We start from the raw sequence: 14,780 nt of genomic DNA, 5'->3' as shown, positions 1-14,780 counted from the left end.
TAGGCAAATAACATTACCTGCTTCTTGAGGACAATGTCTAGAGTTTTCTTAGTTGAATTTATTATTATGGTGGTCATTATTGGTAAGCTGCCAAACCCTGCAATCATGTTTCTGAACTTTGTTCTTCTACTGCAATGACAACTGTGTGGGAAAGGGTGTCCATTGGATCTTTTCTCCATATAGTGTATTGTAGAAGAAAGAAGTTTGGTGTTTACTTTTTCATTGTACATTCTGTTCTCCCTCCACCTTCCGCTTAGTGGTGTGGATTCACAAAAGCAACTGTGCATTTTTTCCCAACTCTGTACTCTGTATCATCATGTTGGTAGCTTGGTATTGGCCATGGTGGGAGTATATACACACCAGGGGAATAATCAAACACTACAAATCAAATTTGTTTTTTCCAGTGAGCTGGCTCAGTAGCTTACCATTGCTCCCACTCCTGTCTTACCTTATTAATTTTTAATAATTCTTTTTAAAAGATTTTTATTTATTTATTTGAAGGAGAGAGAGAGAGAGAGAGAGAGCACAGCAGGGGGAACAGCAGAGGGAGAGGGAGAAGCAGGCTCCCCACTGAGCAGGGAGCACAACATGGGGCTTGATCCCAGGACCTTGGGATCATGACCTGAGCTGAAAGCAGATGCTTAAAGACTGAGCCACCCAGGTGCCCCAAATTTAATAATTCCTTAAAATTCAGTTTAAGTGAACTCTCACTTTGGAAGTGTGTGACTCCTCTCTGCTTTCAGAGAAACCAGTGCATAATTTTATTGCCTTTTCAATGACTTTTTAAGGATCAAATTCAATGTCAGGATTTAACCAGAGAAGCAGAACCAGGGATTCTAAGGGATTTATTGCAAGGAATTAGCTGGCACAGTTGTGGAGGGTGGCTGAGTAAGTCCAAAGACCATAGGCAGATAGAAGGTCAGGGAGAAAAAATCACAAGTAGGTTGGGACCCATGGGCGTGAGCTGTTTGGAGCCGTCTTCTTCATTCCCTTGACTCCCTGCGTCATTAGTCTCTCCTCTCTTCACTACCATCATTCCTGTCATCTTACAAACATAGTCTGCTTCATGTTAAAAGCAACCTTAAATCTGGACCTTAAATCCCAAACTAGATACCATCCCACTTCTCTGCTCCTCCATGCAGCTAAACTTCTAGCCAAATGAACAGAGAATGTTTCTATCTGTTGTGTTTTGCTAACTCTCCTCCAATTCACTTTTTTTTAAGTCAACAACTTTTATTGTAATTAATATATTTTATAGAAACAGGAATGTATCAAAGGTCAGGGTAATATGAAAAAAAAGTTTTAAAACTTCAAGTTTGAGCAGACGCTGTGGCCCTCCAGTTGTCCCCCAGCCGCCCCTGAAACCCAACCATGGTCAGCCCCACTGTGTTCTTCGGCATCTAGGAAGACTATGAGTGCTTGGGCTGGGTCTCCTTTGAGCTGTTTGCAGGCAAGGTTCCAAAGACAGCAGAGAACTTTTGTGCTCTGAGCACTGGGGAGAAAGGATTTATTATAAAGTTTCCTGCTTTCACAAGATTAATGCAGGATTTATGTGTCAGGGAGCTGACTTCACAGCCAAAATGGCCCTGGCAGCAAGTCCGTCTATGGGGAGAAATTCCATGATGAGAATTTCATCCTAACGCACATGGGTTCTGGCATCTTGTCCATGGCAAATGCTGGACCCAACACAAATGGTTCCCAGTTTCTCATCTGCACTACCAAGCCTGAGTGCTTGGATGGGAAACGTGTGGTCTTAGGCAAGGTGAAAGAGGGTATGTGGAAGCCATGGAACGCTTTGGGTCCAAGAATGGCAAGACTAGCCAGAAGATCACCATTGCTAACTGTGGACAACTCTAATACATTTGACTTGTGCTTTATCATAACTACACAGACCATTCCTTCTGTAGCTCAGGAGAGTACCCCTTCAACCCCACCTGCTCGAAATATCCCATAATCTTTGTGCTCTTGCTGCAGTTCTGTGGGTTCCCTATTTTCCTTACTCCCTCCAAGTCCAGCTGGATTGCAGAGTTCAGTTTATGATTATGAGATGAAAACAAACAACCACAACAAAATAAAACTGCGGGTTTGTACATGTTGCTCTATTTACATCTGGAACAGGTACAGCAGCAGCACTTGTCCAATGCCTCCTTGTAGATGCAGCCCTGCCCCCCCGTGGCACCACCCACTGGGCAGCAGGAGTAGCAGTTCTTCTTCAGGAGGTGCATTTGCACTCTGCATTTGCAGGAGCCAGTGCAGGTGCGGGAGCAGTTAAGGGTCCATTTTGAGCAGAGGTGAGGTTGGAGGTGCAAAGCAGGTGACACACAGGGAGACGTGCTGGAGGCATGGCTCCAATTCACTCTTCAATCTTCTATATAATCTGGTTTTATTCTCACCACAACTACTAAAACTGTTGTTTTCAAGGTCGCCATGGCAGGCACTTTTGATTGACTAAGGCTTTCATTCCCAACCCCCTTTTCCCTTGTCCACTTTCTCTGTAGAGGCTAGAAAAATCAAACTCTCACCTTCCCAGAGCTTCCCTTGGAGTTCAGGGTGGCTGTATGACATAGTTCTGACTAATGAGATCCAAAAGAATTCTGAGGATAGGAGTTTCCTCTGAAAGTTTTTCTTTCACTTTTTTTTTTTTAACCTGAGCATGGAGCCCAAAACAGGGCTTGAACTCAATGGCCCTGAGATCAAGACCTGAGCTGAGATCAAGAGTCAGATGCTTAACTGACAAAGCCATCCAGGTGCCCTGGAAAGTTTTTCTGTTCTCTCTCTCTTTTTTAAGATTTTATTTATTTGAGAGAGAGCATGAGCGGGGGTGGAGAGAGGGAGAAGCAGGCTCCCTGCTGAGCAGGAAGCCCAGTGCGGGGCTCGATCCCAGGACCCTGGGACCATGACCTGAGCCAAAGGCAGACGCTCAATGGACTGAGCTACCCAGGTGCCCCAGGCTTTTGTAGTCATAATAAAGGGACATATTTGATGGGCTCCACACCCTTGTTCTTTCCCCCTTGTACATGAGTCCAGAGTAACGACACCTATCATGCAGCCATCAGGGAAAGTCCAAGGGAATCACAGCAGCTCCAACATGCAGCTGCCAACTGGTGCCTGTAGCGGCTCATCTCCAGACTTTTTGTTGTGTGGGGGGAGAAAGCAAGATTCTTATTTGGGTTCAACTTGATTTTTTGTTGTTGTTTCTTGATTCTGAAATCAGTTCTTATTAACATAGTCACCATCAACTTTCATGCTGCTAAATTCAATAGACTCTTTGCTTTCCTGATCTCTTTTAGATTCTCAGTAGCATTCCACACTGTTGAGCACCTTCTCCATGAAACATACGTCTCTTTTCTTATTTTTATTTTTATTTTTTATATTATGTTATGTTAATCACCATACATCACATCATTAGTTTCGATGTAGTGATCCATGATTCATTGTTTGCATATAACACCCAGTGCTCCACGCAGAACGTGCCCTCTTTAATACCCATCACCAGGCTAACCCATCCTCCCACCCACCTCCCCTCTAGAACCCTCAGTTTGTTTTTCAGAGTCCATAGTCTCTCATGGTTCATCTCCCCCTCTGATTTCCCCTCCTTCATTTTCCCCTTCCTACTATCTTCTTCTTTTTTTTTTTGATATATAAGGTATTATTTGTTTCAGGGGTACAGATCTGTGATTCAACAATCTTGCACAATTCACAGCGCTCACCATAGCACATACCCTCCCCAATGTCTATCACCCAGTCTGCCTCTTTCTTAGTTTTTCTTTTTCCTTTTTAGCTACTCACTCTATTTTGCAAGTTCACTCTTCTTAAACCAATATTAAATATTGGAGTTTCTCAAGGCTGTGTCCTATTCCTTGGTGATCTTATATATTTTAACAGCATTAAATACCATCAATATCCTGAAAGCTTCTAGATTATTACCTCTATCATCGGCTTCTCTAAATTCCAACTTCATATTGTCTAATTCTCTGCTTGATATTCTAGATGCTTCACAAACATTTTTGTTTCAATATATCCAAAGTTGAGCTATTGCTTTTCCATTAAAAATGTATTCCTCTTCCCCCTTATGTATCTTAGTAAACTGTAATACAATCCGTCAGTCAGAAACCTGGAAGCCAACCATGATTCTTTACTCTCCATCATACTTAATATAGCAGTTACTATGGGTTGGCTCACCTAACGTCCACTGCAATAAACTTCTCCCTGCTTTTCTCTGTTTTAAAGATTGGAAAATGAAATACTTATTTCCTAGCCTCCCTTGCAGCTGAGTGGCCAGTGACATAGTTTTGATCAAGGAAATATGGATAAATCTTTTAGAAAGTGCATAACTTTATTTTAAATAAAGTTTTACTAAAAGAAAACCTTTGCAAGTCTCCCTCTGTCTTCCTTACTGGAACTCATTTGTGGTACCTGGAGGTACAGCATCCGTCTTGTGACCATATGGTTCAAAGCACATGCTAGTGATGAGAAAGCAAGGAATAGAAGTATCTTGAGACATTGATGACATCAATAGAACTACTGTTAAACTGTTAGACTTGTTACATTCAGAGTTATTATTATATGGGGGAGAAAAACTCTCCACTTAGCCCTTATACTCATTGTAGTAGACTATTAATTGCATCCAAATGCAATTTCTAACTCTGACCATTTAGTCCATCCACAAATCCTACAGGGTCTACAGCAAACTATATCTTGAATCTACTCACCTATCTACTGGGTCAGATCACTACCATCATCTAAGTCTAAGCTACCATCATCTTTCACCTGCAGTACTGTGATAGTCACCTAACTGGTTACCTCACTACTTCTTTTAGTTTCCTCCAATGTATTCCTCATGTAGCATCCAAAATTATTTAAAAACAATATTCACTCTGTGAATGAGGAATATAGGGGAATTACCTCAACTTGAGAGTATAAAAAATATTGCACCTGGGTGGCACAGTTAGTTAAGCATCAGACTCTTGGTTTTGGCTCAGGTCATGATCTTGGAGTTGTGAGATAGAACCCTCTGTGGGGCTCTGTGCTGAACGAATCTGCTTGAGACTCTCTCTCCCTCTCCTTCTGTCCCTCCCCACTGCTCGCTCTCTTTCTCTAAAATAAATAAATCTTTAAAAAACAATGTTACAGTTGGGGTGCCTTGGTGGCTCAGTTGGTTGAGCGTTTGCCTTCAGTTCAGGTCATGATGCCAGAGACCAGGGATGGAGCCTTGCATCAGGCTCCCTGCTCAGCAGGGAGTCTGCTTCTCCTTCTGCCCCTCCCCCGGTTCATGCTCTCTCTCTCTCTCTCAAATAAATAAAGTCTTTAAAAAATGTTATAATAACATCACACTTAATACTGAAAAACTAAATGCTTTCTCCCTAAGATTGAGGATAAGGTAAGGATTCTGTTCTAACCACTGTTATTGAGCATAGTACTTGAAGTTCTACCCTTTGTAAAAAATCAAGAAAAGTAATAAAAGGCAGGGACGCCTGGGTGGCTCAGTCTGGTAAGCGTCTGCCTTTGGCTCAGGTCATGATGCCAGGGTCCTGGATGGAGTCCAGCATCAGGCTCCTTGCTCAGCAGGAGGGAGCTCCTTGCTCCCTCTGCCTCTGCTGTTCCTCCTGCTTGTGCTCTCTCTCTCTCTCCCTCTCTGACAAATAAATAAAATCTTAAAAAAAAAAGAAATAAAGGCCATACAGAAAAGAAGAAATAAAACTATTTCTATTTGCAGATGACACGATTGTCTACATAGAAAATTCCCACATTGGGTGTGGAGATTATTTAAAAATAAAAATAATAAAGAAAAACTAAGCCAAAACAAAACAAAGCATATACTTAAGATTATGTGCCTTTTCTGCATAGAATCCTTAAATGATTTATTATACCTGAAAAAAAATTTAGACTTCTCTTTAAGGCTCTTATGTTAACTAACTGGAATTTAAATAAAAACTTAAAAAAAAAAAGAAAAATGGGAAAAATCTGGTTTATATTTTCTCTCCAGTATCATCTTAGGCTAATTTTGTCTTCTCTCCCCACTCACCACCCTGGGCTTCTTTCGCAGTTACACAAGCCAACAGACAACAGTGTTTTGTTCCCACTAAAACACTCCTCTCTCTGCTCTTCCTGTGGCTTTTTCTCATCCTTTAGGTCTTGGTTTGGATGTCATTTACTCAAGAGCCTTCCTGATGACACTTGCAACTTTATAGCAAACTAGTTGGTTAGATTTATAACTCTTTAGATTGTTTGTTACTAATAAGGTAACAATGTTAATATTTATTTTAAATGGCATGTATCTATCATTCTAGGCTAGCTGCCTATTGAATGACTGTATAAAAAGAATAAACTTCAGGAGATTTCCCCATTTATGCTTATTAAAGAGTATCAGTGAACTCTGTAATTATAAATAGAATGCTTAGGTGACAGTACCTGTATAAAATTTAAAAATATGTTCTGCATTCCCTATTTAAAATATTAACATATATTTGCATATATTTTCAAGTAGTTTGGAATAAGTACTCTGTTAACATCACAGTAAGTCTAGGGTATTAATATAAACCAGGGAAGTACATGTAAAATTTTTAACAGTAAAGTCCTGAATGAATTATTATTTGCAAAACTAAATAAGGAAGCTTGTTGCCAATGAATTGTAATATCTCAGATATAATAAGGGTGGGATTGAGGGTGTAAGTGGTCATGGTGATATGAATTAATGAAAAGTTTGAATCATTGAGCATTTGAGATACATCATTTGAATACAGAATCTAATAAGTAGAGGCTAAAACTGGTAATTATCTAAATAATAAAACTCCTAGAAGAAAACATAGACCGTAAGCTCATTGCATTGGTCTCGGTGATGATTTTTTTGGATCTGACACCAAAAGCAAAGGCAACAATAACAAAAATAGATAAGTGGAACTACATCAAACTAAAAAGCTTCAGCACAACAAAGGAAATCATCAAAATCAACAAAATGAAAAGGCAATCTACTGAATGGGAGAAAACATTTGGAAATTGTATATCTGATAAGAGGCTAATATCTAAAATATATAAAGAACTCTATAACTCAATAGCAAAAAACGCAACCAATCTGATTAAAAAGTGGGCAGAGGAGGGGTACCTGGCTGGCTCAGTGGGTGGAGTGTGTGGCTCTTGGTCTCAGAGTTTGGGTTCAAGCCCCATGTTGGGAGTAGACATTACTTGAAAATAAAATCTTAAAAAAAAAAAAGTGGGCAGAGGATCTGTATAGACGTTCTTTGAAAGAAGATCTAGAGGTGGCCAACAGGTACATGAAAAGGTGCTCAACACCATTAATAATCAGGGAAATACTTGTCAAAACCATGATGAGATATCATCTCACATCTCTTAGAATGGCTATAATCAAAAAGACAAGAAATAACAGGTGTTGGCTAGGATGTGGAGAAAAGGGAATCCTTGTGTACTGTTGGTGGGAATGTAAATTGGTGCAGCCACCATGGAAAACAGTATGGAGGTTCCTCAAAAAGTTAAAAATAGATCCTTTTTAAAGTTAAAGTTTAAAAAGTTAAAAATAGATGCCTGGGTGGCTCAGTTGATTAAGTAGCTGACTCTTGATTTCACCTCAGGTCATGATATCAGGGTCCTGGGATGGAGCCCCGATTGGCTCCTCAGTCTAGCAGGAAGTCTGCTTGAGGATTCTCTCTCTATTCCTCTCCCTCTGCCCCTCCCCTTACTTGTGTGTGCTCTCTCTCTCCCTCTCTCTCAAATAAATAAATTTTTTTTTAAAAAACCACAATCCTTTAAAAAGTTTAAAATAGAACTACTATATGATCCAGAAATTACATTTCTGGGTATTTATTTGAAGAAAATGAAAACACTAACTCAAGAAGTTATCTGCACCCACATGTTAATTACAGCATTATTTATAATAGCCAACATATGGCAACAACCTAAGTGTCCATTGATGAATGATTGGGTAAAGGAAATAGAACATAATGTATATATACCAATATAATATATATACACACCATATATATACCATTTACATTTATAACAACATGGAGGGACTTGAGGGCATTATGCCAAGTGAAGTAAGTCAGACAAGGACAAATATTGCATGATCTCAATTACATGTGGAATCTTAAAAATGCAAAATAAAACAATCAGGCTCATAGATACAGAGAACAGATTGGTGGTTGCTGGGTGTTGGAGGGTGGAGGGTGGGCAAAATGGGTGAAGGGGATCAAAAGGCACAAATTTCCAGCTATAAAATAAATAAGTCATGGGGATGTAATGTAAAAGATAGTGACTGTACTTAATAATACTATACTGTGTATTTGCTAATTGTTAAGAGAGTAGATCTTAAAAGTCCTCATCACAAGAAAAAAATGTTGTAACTATGTATGGTAATAGATGTTAATCAGACTTACTATGTTGGTCATTTCACAATACATACAAATATTGAATAATTTTGTTGTAAACCTGAAACTAATATAATGTATGTCAATTACATCTCAATTAAAAAATAAAAAATGATAAAATAATTTATAAATTATCCCTGGTACTTGTGTACTAATAACAAAAAGGCTGAAGTTATTTTAAAAATATGTTTTTTTAAGAAACAAATGTTCTTGGTAAATATTTAGAAGTTAAGCATTGCTTTTAAAACACGTCAAGTACTGTATGTTTTGCTGTATTTCATTGTAAGGTTTCTAGTAGAGTGTCACTTCTTTTAAGACCTAATTTGGAGCCTGTTTTTGGAATATTTTAGAATCAAATAAATGAATTATAATGCTGGGACTATTATTCTTTGGTTCACTGATTAAAATTCACAGAATACAGGGACTATTACTTTAAAAGAGAAATAAAACTCATGTGATAGGACTTGGAGATTTTATCATGAATTCTTCCCAGGAGTAGATAAGGACCCTGGAAGAAATCAGAGTCAATATAGTAGTTGTGAAGTCAGAAACTGAATGTGGACTGAGATCAGATGCCAAGAAAGGTAGAAAAATGTATCCTGCGCCACGTGAATGTGACAGTAGAACTGGGGAGGACAGAGACCAGAGCCTAGAGTCCTGTACATTAGGTGAGTTAGCGGAGGTGTGCCCAGGAGAATGGGAGTTTAGTGGTGGAACACATTTGTAACTTTGCCTATGTAGAAATGCCTTACCGGGGTGAGACCATGAGCCTGGTATCCAACAAACTTTGTTTACATAGATGACGTTAAAAAAATCATAGTGGACTTATCTATATATCCTGTTCAACTGTTTGCATTTGCATTGAGTTTCACCTCTGCTACTTACTAGCTATGAGTACCTGCACAAGGAGTAGTATCCATCTGTGTTGCAGTTTTTCTAAGCCAAAAAATTGAGAGGGTTGGACTAGATGACTTGTACATTTATACTGTTGTACCCATCTGAATTATTATTCACACTCTAATTGGATTAACACTTTTTTTTTTTGGTAGGTGATGCAGAGATCAACTTCAGGTTCAATTGTTATAACACCTGTATTAGTGGAGTTTGAATTAATGAGGGATTTTCCTTTCTTGTGCATATTGCTTAGTAGTTTCTAGAGACCCAGTGTTTTGTAACCAAAATGGGAGAATGTCAAATTTAGTCAAGAAAACAAAATATTTATTAAGTAAACAATAAGGAACTCTGGGAGAGTGTGACCTGAAGGTCCCAAAGACCTCTATCCCTGATGATCTGGTTATTATTTGATTTATGTCAAATAATAGCTGCCCTTGTTTTGACCCAAGAGAGGATTGTGTGGGAAGTTTGTGTATGAGATAGAGCTGAAGTGTTGCTCTGCAGAGTGTCTGGAGCCTAAGTATATGCAGAGTGCCCCCCTCTCTGCTCCTTGATAAATAGGGAAAAGGTCCAGTTTGCTCCAGCTGGAAAGTTGAAGTCGTTGTTAAATCCATCTAGCCTCGTTCTGTGAGGAAAAGGACAATCTCTAGTCATATTGTTTAACTGTGAGTATTTTGTCTTCTCTCAATAACCAAAATTTTACAATTTTATGCTGTCTCAATTAAATATGAATGTTAATTTTGTGGGCAATTGAAAGTATTATTAAACTGTAAGCTGTTAAGGGTATTTTTGGAACTCTATTTAGTTTCCACCGTCAAAGTGAATAAGCCAATTGTTGTTACTATGATAGTCAAACTATAAAAAGCATTTGTTCCTTGAAAATGAGAAATTTAAGTAGATTATACAGTGATTGGTTTTCTCTTAAAGAATGACAAGGCAATTTTGGGCTGTAGTTGAACTCCACGTGACGTTTGATGTAATAATGTAACTCGATTCACCATGATATTTACTCTTACATTTTAAAATGAAACTTGTTTTTAATCAAGAACTTATTCTTAAAATACATTGTATTTTTCGAAACAATAGGTTTTATGTGAATTCAAGGCAACTTGACATATATTCTGATAAAGGTGTATTCAGGGAATTATACTTCTATTCAAAATGCTATGATTATAAAAATTTATAAAAATTCTTCCAGATTATGGGAAGGACACAAAATATATTTCTATATCTCTGAATTATTTATTAATTTCATAGTCATGAATTTTCTAAATATATAGTCTGATTTCTCTTTTTTAAGCTGTAAAAATTACTTGACATAATATTAAATATTTTTTTCATCTAAAACTATATACGGAATTGTATGATTCCGTTTATATGAAATGTCTAGAATAGGCAAATACATAGAAACAGAAAGTGGATTGGCGGTTGCTAGGGTTTGGGGGAGGACAGAATGGGGAGTGACTGTTTATGGGTAGGGGATTTCATTTTGCAGTAATAAGAATGCTCTGGAATTAGATGGTGGTGATAATTGCACTCTCTCAGAATATTCTAAAAACCGAGAACTGTACATTTTAAAAGAGTGAATTTTATGTTATGTAAATTACATCTCAATAAAGCTGTATAATAAAACTCTATTTGAAGACTTCAGAGTATAAAATCCTCCCAGTATTCTAAGGTTAAAGGACAGATTCTTATAAAGAAATCAAGAAGCCTTAATTTGTGCTGTTATTCAAATATATCCTTTTCATTCTCATTTTCCTTGGTTCCAATAAGCTCAGAGAATTTTGGCTCAAAGAAGCTCTACTATGAAAAACTTTTTTATAATTACGTATCACAGAGAGCACTATCATTCATTTTTTTAGTAGAGGCTACTATGAAAACTGAAATTTTCAGTTTTTCTTGTGAGGCCATCTACTTCAGTTATATTAATTTTATGCAATGCATTATTCATGATTCATGTGACATATATTGCAAGAGTAAAAATGTAAAAACTGTAAAATTCTTTAACATGTGGATATAGTTCTGAGGAGTCAATATGTTTTTCCTGTAAAAGTTCTGGCTATGTGAAGATTTACTAAGCACGATTTCTAGTTAAGGCAGAGGAGATGCAAATTCATTTCTGCAATTAAGCATCTTTTCAGTAAAATAGCTATTATAATCTATGAAAAACACAGCTTTATTTTATAAAGTTATATTTGTTAATGAAAAAAATATAGACTTTGCCCATGCCAAATTGATCCTGTAGATAAAAGCTCCTCTCTTAACTGAGTTATTTTTGTTTTTAAATAAATATTTACCAGGAAAGATAACAAAACAGAATCACTCCAGGCCTACTGTAACTTTTCTCTTTAATAAGATAGGAAGTTTTTGATTACATACCTCCCTCTATGCTATTAATAATCTACTTAAGTGTTCTTAAACTAATTGTATGAATACTTTATTTCTGAAGTTTTGTTATGCATACATATTATAATACTTCTATTAAACATCTAAAAGGCTGAAGAACATTTAATTAGGGAAAAATTTATGTAGAAAATAATACAATATTACTATAAGCATATAAAACATAAATATTTCATATTTTAAAAGGCATATTTTTAATCAAAGCCTTTTTATGTATATGTCCCATGAATGCCCTGGAATATAACTAGTCCATAAAAACAGGTCAGCTTTGGGGTGCCTAGTTGGCTTAGTTGGAAGAACATGCCACTCTAGATCTCAGGGTTGTGGGTTCGAATCCCACTTTGGGTATAGAGATTACTTAAATAAATAAATAAACAAAAAAAAACCAAACAGATCTACTTTAGATAATATTTTTGGGTGTTTATCTACCAGTATTGGAAGGACTTGGTTTCAGAACATTGTTATTTACGATTTGAAGCCTGATAGTGGCATCACTATAAGATACTTATGTGTGTCTTTGTCAGGATATCACCGGTTTTGTTTTAATGAGCTACCTCTGGTTCGTTCTAGATTATTTCTCAAACTTTCACTCAGCAAAGTCTGTATCTAAGTAGTACCAATTTTAATTTTCAGTCTTCTTCAGATGTTCGATATTATGTGAAGCCTGATGGTAAGTGCGGTAATTTTAAAAGAAGGGTGAGTAACAACTTCAAGTTTTCAGGTTCATTTATAATTTTCTAAAATCTAACTGAGGCTCAAAAGAGAAGTTTTGAAAGAACTGAACAGAACCATTGCTACAAAGTATCACACATATTAAATGGATAGCATTCAGAATTGTTTCTATATGGAGAGCCAATTGACCTGTTGCAATATAGAAACACGGAAGTGTAGACTGACAGATCTTATTGATTTTAGTCCTAACTTTTCAAGGGAAACTTTATATTAAAATTTCACTTATTTGGGGGCACCGCTTTTGCTTCATCTCTTTTATCCAGTGCTTATTCTATAGGATTACTGCTATCCTGTTAGAAGACTGGGAGTTTCAAGTGCTTTTAGAAGAACATACATTCTATTAGATGATAAAGGGGACAAATTTCAAAGATATTACTATTGAAATCATCTTCATGGATATAGAAACCTCACCCATGAAGCTCGCACATGAATAATAAATCAAAGGAAAAGATTTTTCAATATAATCTCAGAGGCTAAAAGTTTGTCACAAATTTTTTGGCGTGATTTAAAACCCATTTTCTTTTTTTTTTTGGTCCTTTTTAAAGGTGAAACCATTTTTATCTTTAATAGAGATGATAAAGCTATAAAAGACTATGGACTCTAGAGTGACTTTTATTCCAATAATTTTCAATTTCTTGAACTGTGATTTCCTGTTTAAGTTTATTCAAATTTTTGGAGTTCCTTTCTAGGAAATAACAAAAATAAATAGTTTTTCCCATTAAGGGATCATCTTAGATTGTGAATAATTTTTCTTATAATAGCTTATGATTTTTAGGCTTTCCTATTTAAAAACAGTTTTTTTAATTCAATTTAGTTAACATATACTATATTATTAGTTTCAGGGTAGACCTTAGTGATTCATCAGTTTCATCTAACACCCAGTGCTCAATATATGAAGTGCCCTCCTTAATGCCCATCACCCAGTTATTACCCCATCCTCCCACCCACCTCCCCTCCAGTAACCCTCAGTTTGTTTCCTAGAGTTAAGAGTCTCTTGTGATTTGCCTCTCTGTTTTCATCTTATTTTATTTTTCATTCTCTTCCCCTATGTTCATCAGTTTTGTTTCTAAAACTCCACATATGAGTGAAATCATATGGTATTTTTCTTTCTCTGACTGACTTATTTTACTTAGCATAATACCCTCTAGTTCCATCCACATCGTTGCAAATGGTAGGATTTCATTCTTTTGGATGGCTGAGTAATATTCCATTGTGTGTGTGTGTATACATACATATACATACATATACATACATACATATATATATATATATATCTCACATCTTCTTTATCCATTCATCTGTTGTTGGACATGTGGGCTCTTTCCATATTTGGACTATTGTGGACATTGCTGCTATAAATATTGGGGTGCATGTGCCCTTTTGAATCACTGTTTGTATCTTTGGTTAAATACCTAGTAGTGCAATTGCTGGGTTGTAGGGTATTTTTAACTTTTTGAGGAACCTTCATACTATTTTCCAGAGTGGCAGCACCAGGTGCATTCCCACCAACAGTGTAAGAGGGTTCCCCTTTCTCTGCATCCTCGCCAACATCTGTCGTTTCCTGACTTGTTCACTTTAGTTTTAGGCTTTACTATTAAAAATAAAACTCTTTTTCCAGTAGTCCATTAACTTTTTTCAATAAATAAAAAAATTGTAATTAGTCAAGCAGAACCAAAATTAATATTTTAATGTTTAGCATATCACAGGGCTATGAAAATAGAGTGGATTTAGAAGATAAAAACAAGTGCTATTGAAAGCCATTTTTTCCTACTCCTTAGTTTCTTTCATGAAAAAGTCCAATTTTTCTTCCTAATTCATCTTAATTTAGAACACTGAGATCTTGAAACTATTAGAATAGCAATTATGAGAATCAGTTATTAAGACAAGAACTGTGCTGGATTTTACATATATTAATTAAACTCTCCCAACAATTTTGCTGGTTTTATTATTTTTCTCCTACAAATGAGGAAACTAAGGTTTAAGGAGATTTAATGAATGACCCATAAATAAGTGGTGAAAGCAGTATATGAAGCCTAATACCAAAGCTTGGTAAACTTTCAAAAGCCACCTTGATTATTACCAAGATTTATTGAGTTATTTGTAAAGAGCTGAGCAATAAGAAATTGGCAGAATTAATAATTTGGTGTGTAGAGATATGAAAACTCAATATTCTTCCAGTTAAAGGATAAATATAAACATCTCATGTATAAATTCTGCTAATAAACTCTTTATTTTTCAAAATAGTATTGTACTTTTATAAAATCATGCTGACTTGATGATCGTACTTTCAAATAGTCTACAAAAGTTTTATTTCCTTCAGTTCTAGTTCAGCATTCACTGATGAATAAATGAGAATTGGAGCAGAGA

The 14,780-nt window shown here is 36.4% G+C and overlaps 1 pseudogene; it reads left to right on the top strand.

Annotated features, from left to right (window-relative positions):
* The first annotated feature begins 1,371 nt into the window (after positions 1-1,371).
* LOC114207863 (peptidyl-prolyl cis-trans isomerase A pseudogene) lies at positions 1,372-1,857 on the top strand (annotated as a pseudogene).
* The last annotated feature ends 12,923 nt before the right edge of the window (positions 1,858-14,780 follow it).

This window comes from Eumetopias jubatus, unplaced genomic scaffold, assembly GCF_037043125.1.
Source record: "Eumetopias jubatus isolate StellerSeaLion01/CBP00866 unplaced genomic scaffold, mEumJub1_p1.0 scaffold_4, whole genome shotgun sequence".
Classification (NCBI taxonomy): domain Eukaryota; kingdom Metazoa; phylum Chordata; class Mammalia; order Carnivora; family Otariidae; genus Eumetopias; species Eumetopias jubatus.
This window is presented reverse-complemented; position numbering and strand designations above follow the sequence as displayed.